Source organism: Mercurialis annua, linkage group LG1-X (assembly GCF_937616625.2).
Source record: "Mercurialis annua linkage group LG1-X, ddMerAnnu1.2, whole genome shotgun sequence".
NCBI classification, from domain to species: domain Eukaryota; kingdom Viridiplantae; phylum Streptophyta; class Magnoliopsida; order Malpighiales; family Euphorbiaceae; genus Mercurialis; species Mercurialis annua.
The window spans coordinates 11,780,128-11,800,224 of NC_065570.1; the positions used below are offsets into that span (position 1 = coordinate 11,780,128).

Sequence of the window (20,097 nt, forward strand, 5' to 3'; positions counted from 1 at the left end):
ATGGCCGTTTATTACCGTTTTAATATGACCGTTATTTCAAAAAGTTAGATAAAACAATAATGACATTATGTATAAATTTGGAACATAGCACTATTTGTAAAGTATTCAAATTGTTTTAATGAAATTTTTCAAAAGGGTTGTAGATTTTAAAAATTCAAATTTAAAATAAAAAAATAGGTAATATTTAATTATACACAAATATTAATCTAATATATACAATTTTTTCTTATTTTACAGTTTTTTGTGCAGAATGAGATGTAGCATAAATTAAAATCAATGTAATCATAGTTTGTCAAATAATCACTTATCGATAAATGAGCTACCATTTTTTTAAATATCAAAAACATATATATTAATAAGAAACTAATTAACCTCAAATTAAAACATTTATTAATATAATATACATACAAATATTTTCTCATAATAATTTTGTTGTGCAAACTGGGATGCATTAGAGCTTAGCTATTGTATCAACAGTTCATCAAATAATCGCGTATCAAAATATGTGTCACTTTTATCTAAAATAGCAGGAACACATCTATTAATTAGTAATATATATATATATATATATATATATATATATATATATATATATATATATAATACAAAACAAAACTAATTTGTAAACTGATATATCTGATAAACAATAACATGACAATAATTAACTAACCAATGACGCGTCAACACATATTTTTTCACATCAGTAACAATACACATATATCTATTACTAATTTATTTTCTAGTAGTCGCACGGTCTTGCTATGTTTTATTCATTACATATTATATATTGACTGAATGTAACATAATTCTAAATCACTTATAATAATAGAATATATATATATGTAATCATATAGTCTGATCGGACCTAAAAGCTTCATTCCCAGTTTGCAGTCAACAAATTCAACTTCAAAAAGTGGAAGCCGGCATGTGACTATGTACACAGTATCCATAAATCCTTTTTCCTAACAGATTTGTAGTTGTGCGGAATAATCGTTCGAAAACGTAGCATTTGAGCGTGTTTGGCGTAAGACCTTTGATATTTGCCATCCGATAATGTCCTTCCTTGATTAAGTAGTTTCTCCATTATGACGCTCTTAGCTGAAAAATGTAAATGTATTGAAAAATACAAAACTGCTTAGTTTGCAATTACAATTGAACAAATAACGCACCTTGAATGTTAGTTTCGCCTATGTTCTTCGAAGACTGGAAGAAACAAATCATGTAATAGAAAGAAAAAAATAGTGGCTAGTGGAATGTGTAATTCTGAGACCATGGTATTAATATTATTTTGTGGGAGTGTATGGTAAAGCGAAAGAAAGTTGTGTGGACGGCAACCACCTCTGTCGTTGAATAGTCATTGATTGAACAGCCGACACATTTAGTGGAACCCCGTATTTCAAGCTGGCTGTTAATACTGTGTACCAATAATGCAAATTTTTTCATACCATAGCTGTAATAATGACAAGAAAACTAACTTTAAAGTTGGCCGATATTATATTATTAAATAGAGGAGTATCTCGTAATTTAAAAAGAAATATGTGTCATGAAATTATACTTAGATAAACACATCATGCATAAATATAGTGTACGATTAAGTTTATTTCAGTAAATACCAACGTTATTTTTCGTCTTGAACAGTTATATTATGAATCATAACTTATACCAAACACATATGACTATATTTTAAATAGCACATTACTAAATATAACCAAACAAATAAATTTACAGCAACAATTAAATGTCGAAGTAAAAAACAAAGATACGCAAAGTCTAAAATAGCAAAAATACAAATATTCAAGCCATAACTTTAAAAGTGTTTTATAGATCGATAGTATGCTTCAGTTCATGCTAGAAAAACTCTGGGGCAGGTCCCCTAGTCGATTTTCTGTTTCTTACTTCCTTGCGAGGACGAAGAAGATTCCTCGTCTGAGAATTGCAAAGTACGACGGAGCTTGGATGGTGTTGTAGGAGACAATCGCGTGCGTACTACTGACTCCGAAGGTGGCAACGAAGGGGAAATTGGGAAGTTATCCATGCTACTTTCAGCATCGCTGAACACTTGGACCACCTTGAACGCCATTTCTGAACAATCTTGAATGCGGTCGCTTATTTGAAGTTGGAATACACGGCGTAACCCACAAATTCTTTTCAAAAAGGGCGGCACATCGTATCTGTCCTTCGCCATACTTGATAGAGTAAACGCAGGCAATCCAATTAAATTTGCAGCCATATTGCCGAATAAAATAATCGGAACCTCGTTGGTCGCATCCGTAATTATTACCGTGACCCTATACCTAATAAATATATGATATTGTATTAGTCTGCAAGTTATATAAGTAAATAACACTATTATTGATTAAATTATTTACCATGGTATAGGCATAGCTTCCAACAAACCGCATTTTTTGCAATAAATATTTTTATCATACGTTTGCACGCCACTTTTACATCTTGGGCACGCACGATAATTGTAATACTCCGTATTTTATAAGCCACGTGTAAAGCTTTTATTAGCCGGGAATACGTAAATTAAATTTAAGTGTAAATTTAATTTATAAATATTCCTAAAATTATATCGTAATAATAGGAGTTTAAAATTTAAATCGAGGATTTAAATTTTAATAAAATGATATGAACGAGATTAATAGAATAGAAGATACGACTGGAGTCGTAAGATAAAAATATATTGATAATTAATATATCAATATACCACTCTAATTGTAGAGTTTAATATTTCGGATAAAATCCCGAAATTAAAATGTCGAAACTCGTAAGTCTCGACGTGTTATTAACGAATATAAGTTAAGATATATATATATATATATATATTATATTATATTAATTAAAAAAAAAGAGGATAAGAAAGAAAGAGTGAGTGGGCGGCAAGTTATGGAAAAAGTATTATTTGGTCCTTGGATTCTTTACTTTAATTAGTTTTAGTTATAAACTAATTAAATATTATTCGTTAGTCCAAATTAAAATAAAATAATATATAAATCCCGAGCGAATAATTTTAATGTCATTATTCGCGAAATAATTTGACGAAGCTATCGTCAAAGTTTCATAGAATTTGGACGTAGAAAGTTTAATCAAGTGGGACTGATTTGGACCTAATAAATCTTCCGAGATTTATTAAAAATAAAATATAAGTCGGGTGAGAAAAAAAATTATATTTTTATTCTTATTATATTTTATTAGATTTTTGGATAAATTTTTACGAAATTCGAAAGTCGTTTCCGTTTGAGCTACGGACGACTAGTTTAGAAGTTGGTTTAAAGTGCATGATTGAGCTAGTACTAAAGAGTACTTTAGCCAACATTATATATATAACATTTGAAGAGGGAATTAGGGTACAGAAACCATTTTCTCATTCTGAGAAAAGGAATGGAGGCGCTGAAACTTTAAACAGTGCGCAAAAATTAGCTTTTCGATCCGTTCGATCCGTTTCTCGATTCTAACTCCGTTTATTCGACGATTACTCAAGTAATCGAGGTACTAAACCCGTATTAAACGTTTATTTTAATATATTTCGATATATTTCGAATATATATTCGTTTATAAACGGTTACCGTATCGAACGATTAAAATATACGTTCAAATTGTGATTGGATTGTGTATATGTGAACTAGGACGTTAAAATAGCGTTTTTGCAGCGTTTTGAAATTCAATAGCACGTCGGAATGGTCCGGGGATCGATTTTCCCCGGGGCTGGCCTGCTGTGCGCCCGCACAGCAGAGGCTGTGCGAACGTACAGCACTAGCTGTGCGAACGCACAGCTAGTCAACTGTGCGAACGCACAGCTGGCTGTGCGAACGCACAGCCAGTCAACTGTGCGAACGCACAGCCAGTCACGTGCGGACGTATAGTGACTTAGCGGGACGTGTGCGTAGGGACTTTTTCGGACTTTTTCGGCGGACTTTCGAGGGGCGATTTTGAAATGTTTTCGCCTAGTAACTCGATGTGTTGTCTGACCGAAACTCAAATATTTTAAATAAATATTTTTAAACGTAAGTCAAAGACTTTTAAAATGAGATTTTAAAAGTAAAGTTAAACATTTAAAAAGGACTTTAAAAGAGTTAAAGTCGATGTTTAACCGGTTTAAAAGAATTAGCAAACGATGTTGCTAAATAATTAGTACACGACTGTGAATTATTTTGACAATCAAGTCGATACTATTAAATGATTTTAATTAGGTATTGCTATAACTAAAATGACTTCTAGAGTGAAGTCTAAACGTTTTCTCAAGGTGAAAACGGTTTAAATAGTTTTTAAAGAGAAAGAGACCATACGTGCTATTTGTTATGTGAATTGCATGATTTGATTAAACCTAGGTTTCAGGACCTAGATATTTATACCAGAAATAAGTATTGATGTGCTGTCTTGTGTGTTTTGTATGTTTGATCCGACTAGCTGTCCAGCAGTCAGACCAGGACTCAGGGTAGTCTGTCACACATACGGCAGGGCTAAGTAGTAACTTAGCAGTACTGTGAGTTTACATGTTTACTTTTGAATATCAGTATTCAATTATTTTAAATCCATAAATCGCAGTAGTATAACTTAGCCAAGAAAGGTCCATTGGAACGAGCTACCTATTGGGCAGCAATAAGGTTGTGTGATCACCAACACCGATTTTTAGATATACTTCTGTCGAGGTATAGAGGTATGTCTGTCGTGTAAGTCATTGGGAAAGTAGATGCCCTGACTTCACGGGTAAACCCTGAGACGACAGTAATACAGTTACGGTCGCGGGTAAAACCGCGATGGCAGTTTCATGATTACGGTCCAGGTACCAGAGATACAGAAGTGGACGGCAGTGACTCGGGTCACGGTCTTTATTCTGTTGTCTATCAGCTCGTAAGATAAGTGTGTCTGTTAGGACAATTGTGGACTAGGGTTTCATATGGATCGACATATTGGTAACATATTTTATATATATAACGGTTTTATATATATGATGCGATTTTGGTATTTACCTGTAAATTGTTTACTCACTCAGAAATATTTATATTTCTGACCCCGTTGTTGTTATCCCATTTTTCAGGAAACGAGCTTTGAGATTAGTCGAGCTTCCACATCTCTTTTTCAGGAAAGCTCTTCTTTGGTAATGTACATAGGATTTTGCACTCTTAGTATGTTGCAATAGTATAAGTGTGATATGCCAGCAGCCGTGCCACTAGTCCTCTGTTTAGATACTCTGATAGGATCTAGTGCACATATGTACCTTTCGGGTGGCTGCTTAGTGGCATATTGTATCTAGTTACCGAGTCGGCCTCGTGAGTTTTTATGAGGGTTAAAAACATTAAGGTTTATATACGCCGGCTACGTGTAACCGGTCCGCTGTGTATTTTAATGTGTTTAATACCACCGTTGCGAGACGCAGAGGTGTCCGCATTATTTTATTAAACATATTAACGGTGGCGTGTGGATTGGAACAAGGCTGCCTATGTGTTAAGGCAAGCGAGACTTATGTCCCTGGTTTCCATTGCTACCACGCCAGGTTTTCAGAAGGAAGCGAGGGTTGAGATAACGAGGTTATCCAACCAGTACTTCTGAAAACCAGATTTCGCTTATATGTATAATTTCAGAAATGTGTTTGCGTTAAACGGAAAAAGTTTTAATGGCGTTTTCTGAAAACGGATCGTACGAGAGGTGCGATCTTTTAATAATATTTGCAAAAAATTTCTAGAGGTTCTAGGCTTACTACGGGTTTCGGAACAACCATTCCCATTCCCTAGAGCCGGTCGTGACTTGGATTAGGGTGGAATTCGGGTCGTGACAATAATACCATCCCTCACTTGAATCAATCTCTCTGATGACAGCTTCGCATGTGTATTTTTTTCCCTAATAAACAATATTTGTTACTTAATATGAGGAAATTTGATTACATAAACTTTTACATATGAGCAGCGTAGAAGAAGGGCATTACCTTATCTGTGTGGAAATCGAGCTGCAACAATTCATTCACAGTCTTTCGATTCTCATTCCTTTCTGTTTTGGGATCCGTCAAAGGGGCCTTTTCATTTACAATCACTTCCAATTCCGACGGTTTTATTGGCAAACTAAATAATATGTGTAAATAAAGCAGGCAGTGTCATTAGTGAATAAGAAATGAATATAATAAACTAAACAGAATAACAAACGACTGTATCAGCCAACAACACCTTTCCATAAAGGATTCAACCTCCGTCAACTCAGGATTCACAAAGAACTTACTTGCCGCTGTTGCCGCTAACACGGGTTCTCCTGAAACTGAATTAGCGCATAACTGTGAAATCATGGCAACTTAATTTATAAATGTTTGAGAAATTACCATAATGTGGCTTCACGGCTAACGATGTTATGACCAAAATAATTGGGCCTTCTTTGGCACATTCAATAATATGTGCTTCAGGAAAGTCCCGTGCAGCTTTTTCCCATAGTGTAACACTCATTCTTTCCCTCCTAAATTTCAAGAAAAGTAAATAAATTTCAAATGTCTAGCAATAAGCAAATTGAGTATAAAAATATTTGAACCCAACCGTATTTAGCAGCGTTAACATTGTAACTATAATAAAATTGCGAAAGTTCATTCAAATGTATCGAAGGTCAGAATGATGATGTGCAATAACCCTATAGAGTTAAAGAACTACGTAGCATAATGCAATGCCATAAGACATAAACACAGATGCATACTGTAAATTCTGAATCGTTATTGATCGCTTGGTTCTAATGTTGTCGGAAAATCGAGTCTGCTCAGCACCTTCGAGGACCACCAGTTTCCCTATCGTATCTAAAAAAAACAGTGCGTTAATAATATAATTAGTATAAACATACATTACGCAATTTTCAAAATTTGCAACAAACCATTCAGAAAGTTCAATTGGTTAACGCGTCCTTTTAAATCGTCAAAGGACAGAAAATTGAACTTGTCAAACGGAATGGCAGGGGTTGTTAAATCATCGATTTGCCTAGCAATCGCGTTTCTCGGCAACATGAGACGAAAAGCATGCGGACTTATGCGATAGTTAGCCTGCGCAGGCATAACCGAAAAGCCAGATATGGCATAAACTTCACCCTCGACCAATAATTCACGGAACTGTGTTTCCGCACCCTTGCCTGCAACGCCCTGAATTGTATCACCCTAACATCATACACGACATTGTCAATATGCATCGATATAGTATGAATATAACTACACACACATAAATCATGCAAAATAAATAATTTAAACGAACCTTGTAATCAATCAGAAGAAACTCAAAGCTGAATATTACATCAGGATTATTAGGGCTATAAAAATCCCAGACTCTAGCAACTCTGGCTATAATTCGAACTTGCTTTGTATCATTTGTAATATTGCAGATTTCAACAGATGCCATGTTCAACTGCACATCAATGTTAGAAGGATAACATGATAAGCATATTTACAGGTCCCGCAAAATTTCTGAATAAACAACGTTCTTTGTGTAGTTCAAATATATGCCTTCAGCATCTTTGTCGTTCTTTTTTATTAATAAACCTATACCGTTTTCATTCGTGACACGTGATAATGCAACATATAACTGTCCATGCGTAAATACAGGGTTGTCTAAGTAAATTCCTATTTTATTTAAAGTTTGCCCTTGACTTTTGTTGATCGTCATGGCATAGCAAACACGCAAAGGAAATTGACGACGTTTTAAAATAAAAGGCCATTTTTTATCTGTTGCTGACAAAACTATACGCGGAATGAAAACCCGATCACCGGCAAATGAACCTGTCATAATTTGAGCTTCAATCATACGTACGCCTAGTTGAATTATTAGTAAGCGAGTTCCATTGCACAGACCTACTGAAGGATTCAAATTGCGTAGTAACATCACAGGTGTGTTTAATTTCAGTTTCAAGGCATGTTGTGGGAAGCCATTAAATTGAAGAGTGTTTAGAAATTCAACAGGATAAAGCAATAACAATTCTTCTAAATTACTCGAATTATTACATATACTGTCGTAACTATAATATACGTGATCTTGTTCAGGTACTAAATCCAACACGGCAGAATTTATTATTTCAACCACTTCGTTTCGAGGACATACGATTGCCCTTTCCTGTAAATATGTGGGGTGCATATAACTTTCCTTAAATTCAGTATATACATAGTTAATAATACTCTCAATCGGATTGTCATCGTAAGTAATTATAAATTTAGAAGGTATATTTATCCAATTATTTTCCTCGTCAAACAATTCTATTTGTCTTGACATATATCTACCATCTCCAATAGACAACAACCACTGTGAAAATGAACAATCAGGCAAAAAATCAGAAACGGTTGTACTTTCATTTACGCGCATATTAATATTAAGCTTATAAACGTTAAATAATTCCCACAAATAAGACTTTGTGATAGACGCGTTTAGTACATCTTCTTTCGTTCCTTGGGGCACAACAGGCAAGATCTGTCGGAAATCACCACCCAATACAAAAGTCTTACCGCCAAACGGTAAATTTTTAAAATTTTCACACGATGTAGCTAAAATATCACGAAAAGAACGGTCAATGGCTTCAAAACAATGGCGGTGGTTCATGGGCGCTTCATCCCAAATAACCAAGGCAGTCTGTTTTATTAGCTCTGATAACTGTGTGCCCCTTTTAATTTCACACGACGAATAGCCATCTAAGTTAATTGGAATTTTAAATCTTGAATGTGCAGTTCGACCACCCGGTAATAGCAGCGACGCAATACCAGATGATGCAACAACTAAAACTATCTTGCCTTCTGACCTGAACCTGTATATAATTGTTTTGTATAAATAAGTTTTCCCAGTTCCGCCATGTCCATAAATGAAAAAGGCCTACCATCCCCAGATTTAACTGAATTAACAATATCATCGTGAATTGTCTTCTGTTCATTATTTAGAGTGTTTACCATCGATTCATATTTTATTTTTAAATCAAACGGGTCAAATGATAGTTCCTCAACAATAAGTTTGTTTGCGGAATTAGCAAATATAGAGCCTGCAGGCAAAGGAAGATTGTAATCTGGAAGCGAATTCCCATTACGATTCAATAACTTTTCAAGCTCGAAAAGCACGTGATTTTTCAGTAATTCGTCTGGTATAGTGGTATACGCAATACCAAAAATGCAACATATTATATTCAACATCGTCCGCAAAAGTACGCCAAAACCTATTGAATAACCTCACAGGGTCACCAACATCGCAGAAAATAAGTAATATGACAAAAAGTCTACGCAACTGTTGCGATGAAGCCCATGCTGTAGATTCATCCAAAACTTGAATCCACTCCTTATCATCGCCTAATAAACCGTATGCCATGCAAGTCGCTTGGAAAGTTGGATATTGAATTTCACCCACTTTTCGTATTTCTTCAAAACTGCGAGGCACTTTAACTATATTTAATAGCATTCGCAAATAATATAATTCCCCTGCATTTGGGTGCACAAATGTCACTTGACCTATGCTACGTCCACGTTTTCGCAATTCCCAAATTTTATCCCTGGAATTCCAAACCCATTTCGATGGAAATTCTGAATAAGTAAGTTCGCGCGCCTCCTCAAACCGAGCATTTATGGAAAACCATTCTGTAAGCATAGTTTTTATATTATTGTCATTATAATACAGGCTCCTAATGCCCACGTGTTCACTAAAGTAAACGGAATTCATGTTTGGTAAGTGCACAACTAATTTTTCAACGGCAGGTTCTCGATGTTGAATAGGAAATTCAAATATTCTCCAAGCTGCCTCACATGGAGATATGTAGCGACAATCTAAATAATTCTTCACTTCATCTCGAGGAGCTGTTTTTTCGCCCGTAGCATCAGAACCATTTTCAAGTACGGCACGTACTCTATCGGAACCTTTGCTAATGTACTTGAATAATTACTTAACTAATGATGAATAACAACAAAATTCTACATTTAAATGCGCTTCAAAATCTTTTAACAATTTTGGATTGTATGGCACTACAAATCTATTGTCAATTTTAATACCATTTTTTTTCGACATACATTCCATTATCTCGCCGTTTGTATATTCCAAACCCTTTTTCATCCATATAAGTTTCATCTCTAAATTTCTTAGGGAAATGCTTTGAACATTTTCCTTTGCGCATGCATGGGCTTTTTTCATTCAAAACACCACACGGGCCGTGAATCATAAATTTAATTACTAACTTGCTGCATTGTAAATCAACTTCAGGATCTGGCAATTCAGCACATATAAAGTTATCTATTTGGGCGGTTGTGAGCGGTTTCTGCGATGTAGCAAGCCAAATCAAACAGTGAATGTGCGGAAGGCCCCTTTTTTGAAATTCTACTGTATATAAAAAAGCACTAATCGGCCCAAAGTACTTGCCATTCTTTATGTATTTGCTAAGCATGTCAACCTTAAATTTAAAAACACGAGCCACAATGTCAGGCCAATTTTCTGCCGTTTGTCCATCCATAACCGCTAGCATACCAGAAATTTCAGACCACGCAGGGTTGCATGTGAATGTAACAAACAGATCAGGATGACCGAAGACACGACAAATAGCCATAGCATCATGGTAATGTTCCATCATATATCGTGGACTCCCAGTGTAAGAGGCAGGCAGTATGACATGTTTGCCTATGTTATTACTTTCAGTATCACCACGAAAAAAAGCGTCGCGTATACCACTATATATCTCTGAGCGAAGAGCTTTCTGATTTCGTTTAATAAAATCTAAACGCTCTTGTTCTATACACGTGAAAGCATCCACAATAAATTGTTGAAATAGACGACCACCTCGCAACAAAGCTGACTGATCAGATCTGCGTTGTTGAATGAAATAAGCATAGTATTCTCGCATTGTAATATGAGCCCGCTTCACGCGTCTATTTCTATTGGTAGGTGCGTACGGAATGTCTATTGTATAACCTCTTTCGCCGTACGGAAATAATATTGGAAACTGCATCGCCATGAAACTGGGATGCAAACAACTAATTCTCCGTAAATCCCCAGTCTTATATTCGACCACAATATCACGATTCTTGTCATAATAACCGAAATCCCCAACTAAAAGTCCAGCAATTTCACTCGCTACTGGAGCAGCGTATTGATCAGTGTCATATTCTCTTCGACCAACTAACTTCAATTTTATTGGCACTAAAGAATCTTCAACAAATCTATCACGCGCCATTCTAAATGATTTAGCAATGTCGTTGCATTCGTCAAACATTTCAATAAGTCTAGTGACAACTGTTTCATCAATCGAATTTGGAGAACTATTCTGGTTAAAGCATGATATTCGATTGCTAACTTCGTTAATTGTATCGAAAACGTACAACTGGGCAAATTTAGGCTTCTCTCCATCGGCTGGCAAAAGAGAACCTATCGCATGATAATTCTGCCCACTAATACGGAATACATACGGTCCTGGTTTTTTATTAATGTCGTAATCAATCTTTCCACCTGCGGAGGTAAATGCAAACATTGCATTGTAAATTCGAATACACTCACGAAATTTCTTAGATTCTGTATATACTGTGTCATTTAGTAGAGCATGAAGAAAATCCGGGGGTTTTTGCAATGCTGGCAATCGTACCATGCCTTTCTTACAACACATATTAAACTCTGGCAATCTGCGACCTGCAGTCTGTTTTATTGCCTCGGCACGCCAGAAAAGAGCTCCACAATCAGGACACTCGCATTCAGGTCCCTTGTATACATTGACAACGCTGTTTAGTAGCTCTGTCAATTTAGAAGGCTCATTGGATTGGGAATTCAGCATCAAATCATGCCGACGCTTGCGGCGTCGCGAAATAAAATGCTTAGACATCTACAATTGTAACCTGATGACCCCTGAAATTATGGAATTAATCATTTAAGTAGCATTATATATTATACTGACAATTAACAACACGAAAACTACAATAATGTAGTTATAACAGTGTAATAAAAAGCTAAAAGCACTGTTTACGGAACATGCCTATAATATTTTAGTCTCTTAACAACGCGAACATTTAGAATATGCAAATGGAATGCCCTAAAACCAAACACGACGAACACCTAGACTGATTTTAGAGTCGGAAAGGTAAAGTCAATCCACTCGTCGCCCTGCATGGTAATCGGCATAGCCGCCTCAAGAATTTCGCACTCCCTGCGTACTCCTTCATAAAGAGCGCAAAGTTCTCTGTAATCAGGCTTACGCTGGCCTGGAAATTCTACGCCAAAAACACCGAAAAAACGCTCGATTCGGCGCAGGTCCGCGAAACTGGGATCAATAATTCGCAATCCGCAAGCCTCTTCCAAGAATTCCAAAGCCTGTCTAGATGCTGTTTCCCTTGCATCTCTTGCACTGTCACAACGCGCGATTATAACTTTATCGACCAAATCTTTTGATCGAAGATGTCTATATGTGAACGTCACACGGCAAAAAAACCAACCGCCCACTGTGTGGTCCGTATCATAAATCGGGGCTGGCATGGATAGGATTTTCAAGCCACCAACTAACAATGATTCACAACTTACCGATAGCACAGGCATGTGCACACCACAGAGGTCAACTTAGAAAATTGAGTTCGAACAAATACTGGCGCGCTTTGCAGAATCATTGTTTAGAAGCTGGCGGCTCCGCTAATTACGGTGTTTGTAATGTCAAAAAATCTTTTGGAGACAGCGCAGGAAGAAATAAACATTTTAGGTTACAATTAAACGCTATTAAAATAAGTGTGGAACAATAAAAAAACGATTTCCATGCTACAAAAGAGAAACGGAATTTTACACACGACCTGCGTATTGTGTCATCCACCCGAACTGTACGATGTAACAAATGCTACCGGGAGAGAAAACCAAGGAAAATGATTCTTTTCAACCATAATGAATTACTAACAGTCCAAAACAGAATCCATCATGTTTACCTTGGTGCGTGTGTACTTTTAACGCTAAAACTGAAGTTATGAGTTTATAAGTTCAACGTTATGTTCCTTGGGCCCAGATGTAGATACCTGAATCAGACAAACATACGAATGTCCCTGGTAGATATGTTTACCCTATTTTACTATTAACTCTTTTATTTTTTAACTATTTACCATCATGCCCCTCGTATTTCCTAGTACCTTTTTATTCTCCTTTTAATTAAGGTGTAAAATTGGTTTGATCATTAAATATAAAATGCGGATGCAAATCAGACACGTTTTTTTGAGACCCGTGTGGTAGCATATTTTGCAGTCTGCGCGTTATGTAATAATACGAATCACGAACGTTTTAATTTTACAAATCTAGGTAATACGCAATGATAACAAAAACTAATAGCATGCAGTACAATTAATAAAGCAACTCACTGGTTTGTTTCGAACAGTTTGCTAACGCAGCAGGGTATACGAATTCCAGCAAAAACCTGCAGTTTCGGCAAAAAAGGCGGAAATGCTCAGTCTGTTTGAAATTGAATACGTCAAAGCTACAAACCAAATCCAATGAAAAACGAAAGTGTTAGCTATCGTAATTGTTTTTTAATCGATAGCAATACACTGTTATATACTGTTGTATAAAGAGGTCAAACTTCTGACAATTATGCAAATAATAGAGTAATTGAAAACATAAGAAATTCACCAATATAACATAAATACAGTATACAACAAACAATCCACATAATAAACTATAACGCTTGTACATATGCCGTTAAATTGCTCTAAGGCAAATGAAATGCCAAATTGTAGTAATTACGATTTTAGTCTTTCACATTTTTGCCTTGTGGCCTTGTACCTAACCATCAACCCTACGTATGACATAGGGTCTCCACCGCAATGTTCAAGAATATTGTCCATAGATTTAGTCAAAATTTTCAATCGATGTGTGTGGTAATAATTTATTTGAACGTCAAACTTGTTCTTCAAAAATTCAAGTCCGTTCTGGGCAGCGAGATCTTTGGCATCGTCTTCGGAAATATTACTTTGCTCATGGAATTCGGCATTAGTCAAACCCAAGCCAACGTCTGTAAATGTTAAAACCACTGTCGCATCCCACAAGAATGCCCCGGACTGCTTACGTACTTTGTAAAAATGTGGCGGACAGTGCAAATTAGATAGCGTAAACATAAGCAAGTAGTCAGACGTCACGATAAGTTGCGGCATCTAGGTAACAAAAAATCCAATTCGAATGTCATATATATTATTTTTCTCTTTTATGATCGTTTTAATTTAAAATATTTTTCAACTGTTATGTCTCATAAAGACGCATCATTTTCGCACATCTAAAGGAAAATTTATACACCAAAAGTTTTAAACTATTAAATTATATTAACCAAAAAATATATTTTATAATTGTAAACAAATATAACAAAGTTATTTCGTAACTTAATGTGTAAATTGCAAATATAAAAATAATTGATTGAAAAAAACGCAAGTTTCTATTGCAATGTAAGTATTATGTAGGGTTTACATAGCTTCTACATAAATATTTCTGATAAAATTCAAACACCAACATAGAATACCAATAATAAATAATTAGGCCAAATGTCAAATATGATGTCTTACCAAAAATTTTAAACTATTAAACTGTATTATACAAAATATATTTTATAATTGTAAACAAATATAATAAAGTCATTTTGTAACTTAATGTGTAACTTCCAAATACAATTATAAAATATATTTTGTAAGTTCATAACTCTAAGTTTGACTATTTTAACCAAGTTCAAAATCATTTTAAATACCGATGAACATCCATTTTCCCTTCTGGTTGGCCTTCTAATCATTTCTCAAGACTAAAATGGCAATCTAAGTTAATATATAAAGTGGATCAAGTGGGTTTGAATTCATTTGGCACAGGATTCATAACAAAACTTCATATACACTAACTGATAATTACTATATATACTCGAAGTCATTTAGCGATGTTTTTAATTAACACTTGACTAAGTAACACCTGACGAAGTTAAAGCTAAATAAAGCATGTACTTTATATTTAATAGTAAATAATTTGATATACTGCAATATAGTTATATAATTAACTCACAATGTTTTTGCGAACAGCGCGTACAATAGACACGGCGATGCAATCCGATCGAGACGTGCACCTTGGACGGAAATTTGTACAGGACTAATGAGCTCGGAAAAAAAAAGGAACAACATTCAACCAAAAGTTAGGTAAAATTTATTCCACAACCTTTAACAATCATATAACTTCTAAAGTTATTAGCATTATGTTATTAAGTACCATGATATAAAAGAAAAAAATGCAATATCATGCAAAGCCGTATATGCTTATAAACCCTCCATATCAAAAGTAAAAATAATGAGCCAAGAATATTAATGGACAAAACACAAATTCGAATTCAAGAAATTTAACTTCAGTGCAAAGAATATGGATCAAATACATAAATTTGTGGTTCTTTTTTATAAATAAATTTATGTATGCATTTCTTATATATTAGTATCAATTTAAAGAATTCAAAAAGTGACAGTTACATTTATTTGTAAACAGTTGCGTTAGATAAGTGTAATTTTACGATGATCCTGAAACAACACAAATTTTATTAAAAAACATATTACCGAAATAAGCAAGTGGCAAACTATCTTAGTAACAAATATGCTTGTAAACATATGTAGCAACTTTCGTTACCTTGTAAATTTTTTTTTGAGTTGGTGTGGGTACCTGGCAAATTTAGAAAAATTAAATATGGAAACAAAAAAGCGAAGATAATGAAATCGCCAAAAAGAAAGCCAACCTCAATGCGCAAAGTCGTGTGAGGTGCAGAACAATAGTAACTAAATTTATAGCTGCATGGCAGGGTTATGGAAAGTGTAAAGGACTGCACTGGTTTCACTAAAGGAAAGGTCGTCCTTAATTCACGGTGGTCAAAGGTATACTTTGGTCCTCGAAATAAATTTTTTCAATACAGTCTAGTTTCATAGATATATAGGAGGCAGCTATAGCATTTATTTTTTTTGTTTCCAACGGAGCAGGTTATATAAAATGCAATAGCGTGAGGAAATAAATGCACAACTACCCATGACAATAATTCACGGTCTATGAAGCTAGCGAGACCTTTTTTTTGCTTCTGCAAATTGAGCTCCTCGAGGAGTAAAGCATCCACAAAAACAAATAGTATCCTGCCAATTGAATTCCCCAAGAGCAAAGCATCCAAGAAAAAATAATTGTGTATATGGGGTCCTTTTCTCTAAGCATTAAAAAACTTTGTCTGTGATGAGACATGAGAGTTGAATAGCAAAACAATCACACACACAAGAACAATTGTAAATAGTGTATAAAATAATTCATATCTTTGGCACTTGCGCTGAGTACAGAAAAAGAAAAATTCATCTCCATGTAGGACATGTTTCATGAGGATTGTGCATTTGGCTGCCTGCGCAATTAACTACGATTCGAACCTCTTCATGCATTAGGCTTGTAAAGTCCTGTGCAATGTACAGGACTTTACATTTCATCTTTAGAATATAGAATATAGATATGGGCGGAGAGATGATGATTTTTCGGCCAACCGGAAAAATCATCATCTCCCACCTTCTAAATGATGAAGAGAAAAAAAAAATTTAGAGAAAGTGAGAGCACAAAATTGTAGAGAGAGAGACATAATAAAAATGTGGTCCAAATTGTAGTTATAACATAATTCACCCTACTCTTATTCATCTACTAGCACGGAACCCTCGTGTTGCTTCGGTAAAATTAAATTTTTTAAAAAAGCACAACTATAAAATAATACAAAACATAATTAATAAATAGAAAATAGTCTTAATTTAATTTTATCGGAATAATAAAAAATTCAATATTCAATGACGTATTGTTCAAAAATATAAATATAATCATAAAAAGATATAAGTATATAATAATAATAATAATAATAATAATAAATTTTTAAAAATAGAGCATTACATTTCAATTATATGTTTTTCAATTAATTAGGCAATTAGCTATAATTTTGTAAGCATTTTTTATTTTAAAATTATTAGTATAAATTATGACTATTAATTAATTGTTTTAAAAATAAAATTGTATGTAAATACTAACTTTTTTTTAACAAAGTGTCCTTTTTAAAATTATAATTTTCAAAATGTATGTTTTATTAAAAATAAAGGTTTAAGTCACACAGTTTTTTCCTATTTATATAGTCTTTTTTTCTTCTAGTGATGCACAAAATAGAAAAATATACTACAAAAGGCAAAACATGCCTAAATTTAACGCACATAATTTCATTAGCATTTCTAAGTAAAGCCAAAATATCAGCCTAATAACGCTAAGTGAGGAGAAAATTTGACTCAATCTCAACCATTGCACATCAAAAGACATACAATCACAACCATTTACAAATCCGCACAATAACAACCAAAAGATCAGCTGATATCGCTCCTTTGTCGTTCAATTTATTTCTAAACCCTAAAAGTGTAAACCAAAAGATCATCCGTTGCATTCCTCCAAGCCGACACAAATTAGAGCTCCATCTCTTCAGATCAAGAAAATTTGGGCCGGGATGTAAGCAGTGCTACTGAAGACGAGAAAATTGTAGACATAGGTAAACACCCCATTTCTCTCTTTTTCACTTACAATGCGAGGTTTATAGTATTTTGTCTTCTTTTTTCAAGATTTGCCCCGAATGATATTTTTCTCTACCAGTTTCAATCTCTCTGCAATTCATTTGTCATTTACTTTTCGTCATTTTGTTTGATTTTTTTAATGTTTTACTTTTACAATGGCAGCAGTGACATTCTTTATCCTATATAAAGTAGGTAGGGACCAGAAAATTGTCATCTATGTTTGGTGCATTTGTGATCATCAGGTTTTGGTTCTTTCTTTACTATATGTTTCTTTTACTCCCTTTTAGAAGAAGTATCAGATCTTCATACACCATGTCATTATTATAATATTTGCAACTTATCAAGTGTTTGGTCAGCATGCGATGCAAGGTTAAACTTGGTCTTCATCTCTACTGAGTTTATGTCAATCTGTTTATTAGGGGCGTTATTACAATAATTTTTATAAACTATATACTTCTTAGCATGAATTTTTGGATTTTCACATTAATTTTTTTCAATAGACTCAATGACAAAAAAAAGTATAGAGTTGGTTTATATAGTTCTAAGTAACCATAAAATTGTATATCTAATTAAACATTTTAATAAATCAAACAATTGAATAAGAGAATTTCACACATGCTATATACTTTTAAACCGAGTATTGGATTTTATTTAAATGTAATCTAATTACACAGAATATCGGATCATAACCTTGTTCTTTTTTATGTCGTACTTCTAGACTTGCAAACCCGTGACAAATTAATAAAGTGGATTAGCAAAGAATTGATCATAAATACTGATGCAATAGAAATTGTTAAATGTTAAAAGTAAATGCTAGTAGCCTAGTATAAAAACCAACAGGTAATAGTAGAAGTGTAAGCTTTTCCTTTGCAAATTCTAATTTATATAGTGTTCATTGCAGGGGTGAAAAAGGAAAGAGCCAGAAAAATTGTATGGACATGAAAGCTTCCACATAAGTTTATTCAACAATACAAAACTTCCTCACGAAGTTGTTGTGCTAATGTTGTAATTGACTGCCTTTTGGTAACGGTGTTAGAGTCCTTTTGTGATGGTGTTAGTTTTTTGTCAAGCACGTGGGTGCTTTTAAGATAGTGATGAAGCAAAAGTAAGAACAGATTAAAGGGCTCATGGGAGAACTGAAGGACTCATTCCTAGTTGTCATGGGAGTAATGATTAATTTAACTTTTGCATGAACTGTTTCCTACTAACAGCGTTAAAATACTGCTCGCAATCAAAGTAAAAGTCTTTTAAGGACTATAAAAATTACAAATTATCTAAAAGATCTAACGATATGATATTTGAAACAGAAAATAGAAAGGGCTACTAGGGGGAAGTGAAAGTCATTGTTCAATGTACAGTGTAAATATATTTCTCTTTTAGAAGTTTAATATAGATATTTCCAAATAATAAGTTGATGACTTTCAATTACATGGTTATGTTGTTCTTCTTTGCTATTGGTTGGTGAGTTTAGTCAGTATTTTTAGTGGCATAAACTATTATTTTGTCTTCATTTTCATGCGACTCTTAAAATTCATGGCATAAATTACAATGTTTACTTTATTTTGAATTTCCAACCTCATCTTTCTTTTGTTTTCAATTTTCAATTTATATCTTATAAAATGACTTGGAATTTTATATGATGTGGAGAACAAAAGTACACCATTTTTCTAATTTATTAAACATATTAGAATCACGTTTTACGAAATTGTTCTTTTATCAAAAATTAGATATCCAAGTGGTCAAATACAACAAACAACTCAATTTTATTTGTTTTTAATTCTTAAAATATTATTTGAATAAACTTTAATTATTAAAGTTTTAGATCTAACATTTTAGTCCAGAAAACTTTAGTTATGATAATATTACATATTTGAGTAGAATTTTTAAATAAGATGAATTATGTCTAACAATTTTTTCCAGTATATTGATAGAAACTATTTTATTATTATATTATAATTATAAATTGTCGGATTTTGACTTGAATATGTGCTAGGTTGCTTTCATTGTTGATTAAATCGCTTAGTGGCTGCCTAGAAAAGTTTTAGGGTTGTTTTAGTAGATTTAATTATGTTATCATTGTTTAGGGTTGATTGGTAATCGATTGGTGGAATTATACATAAGTTATGTTAGGTTTTATTATGGTTTTGTTGGCTAATTAAATTGTATTTTCAGATCTGAATTTGAGCGTTTAAATGCATTTTAAATCATATTTGATTCATTTAAGGTGGTTTATTTAAGTTGTATATACTTTGGGTGAAATTATCAAGTGTTAGCAATTTGTTTGGCATGTTGTTGTTATTGGAATATTGTTTTACTAAGTTTTAATTGAGCTCTTTTTTCAAAAATACTTTGATTTAAGTAAAGGAATTTGAAGTTAAATTTTGAATTATACTTTGGTATTTTATTTGGATCGGGTTAGACTTGTGTCTCCCGACATGTTGTGTTGAGCTTATAGTATGGTTTATGGCTAACATACTACTTTGAGAATTTTAAGTGATTTTAAATTTTATCTAAATCATATAAGAACTCCGGATTTTGGTTTTAAAGCAAAAACTCATCTAATCTTAAATTGTTTGTTTGGTTGTATGGATGTATGCTTTACT

At 33.7% G+C, this 20,097-nt stretch overlaps 1 long non-coding RNA gene across 2 annotated transcripts; it reads left to right on the forward strand.

The window, feature by feature from the left end:
• Window positions 1–17,349: 17,349 nt before the first annotated feature.
• Window positions 17,350–18,822, forward strand: LOC126673958 (uncharacterized). Of its 2 annotated transcripts, none has more exons than XR_007639412.2 (3): window positions 17,350–17,472; window positions 17,657–17,736; window positions 18,396–18,822. It is a non-coding gene; the product is annotated as an uncharacterized LOC126673958 (long non-coding RNA). The 2 variants fall into 2 exon arrangements; XR_007639417.2 differs by having other exon boundaries at window positions 17,660–17,736.
• The last annotated feature ends 1,275 nt before the right edge of the window (window positions 18,823–20,097 follow it).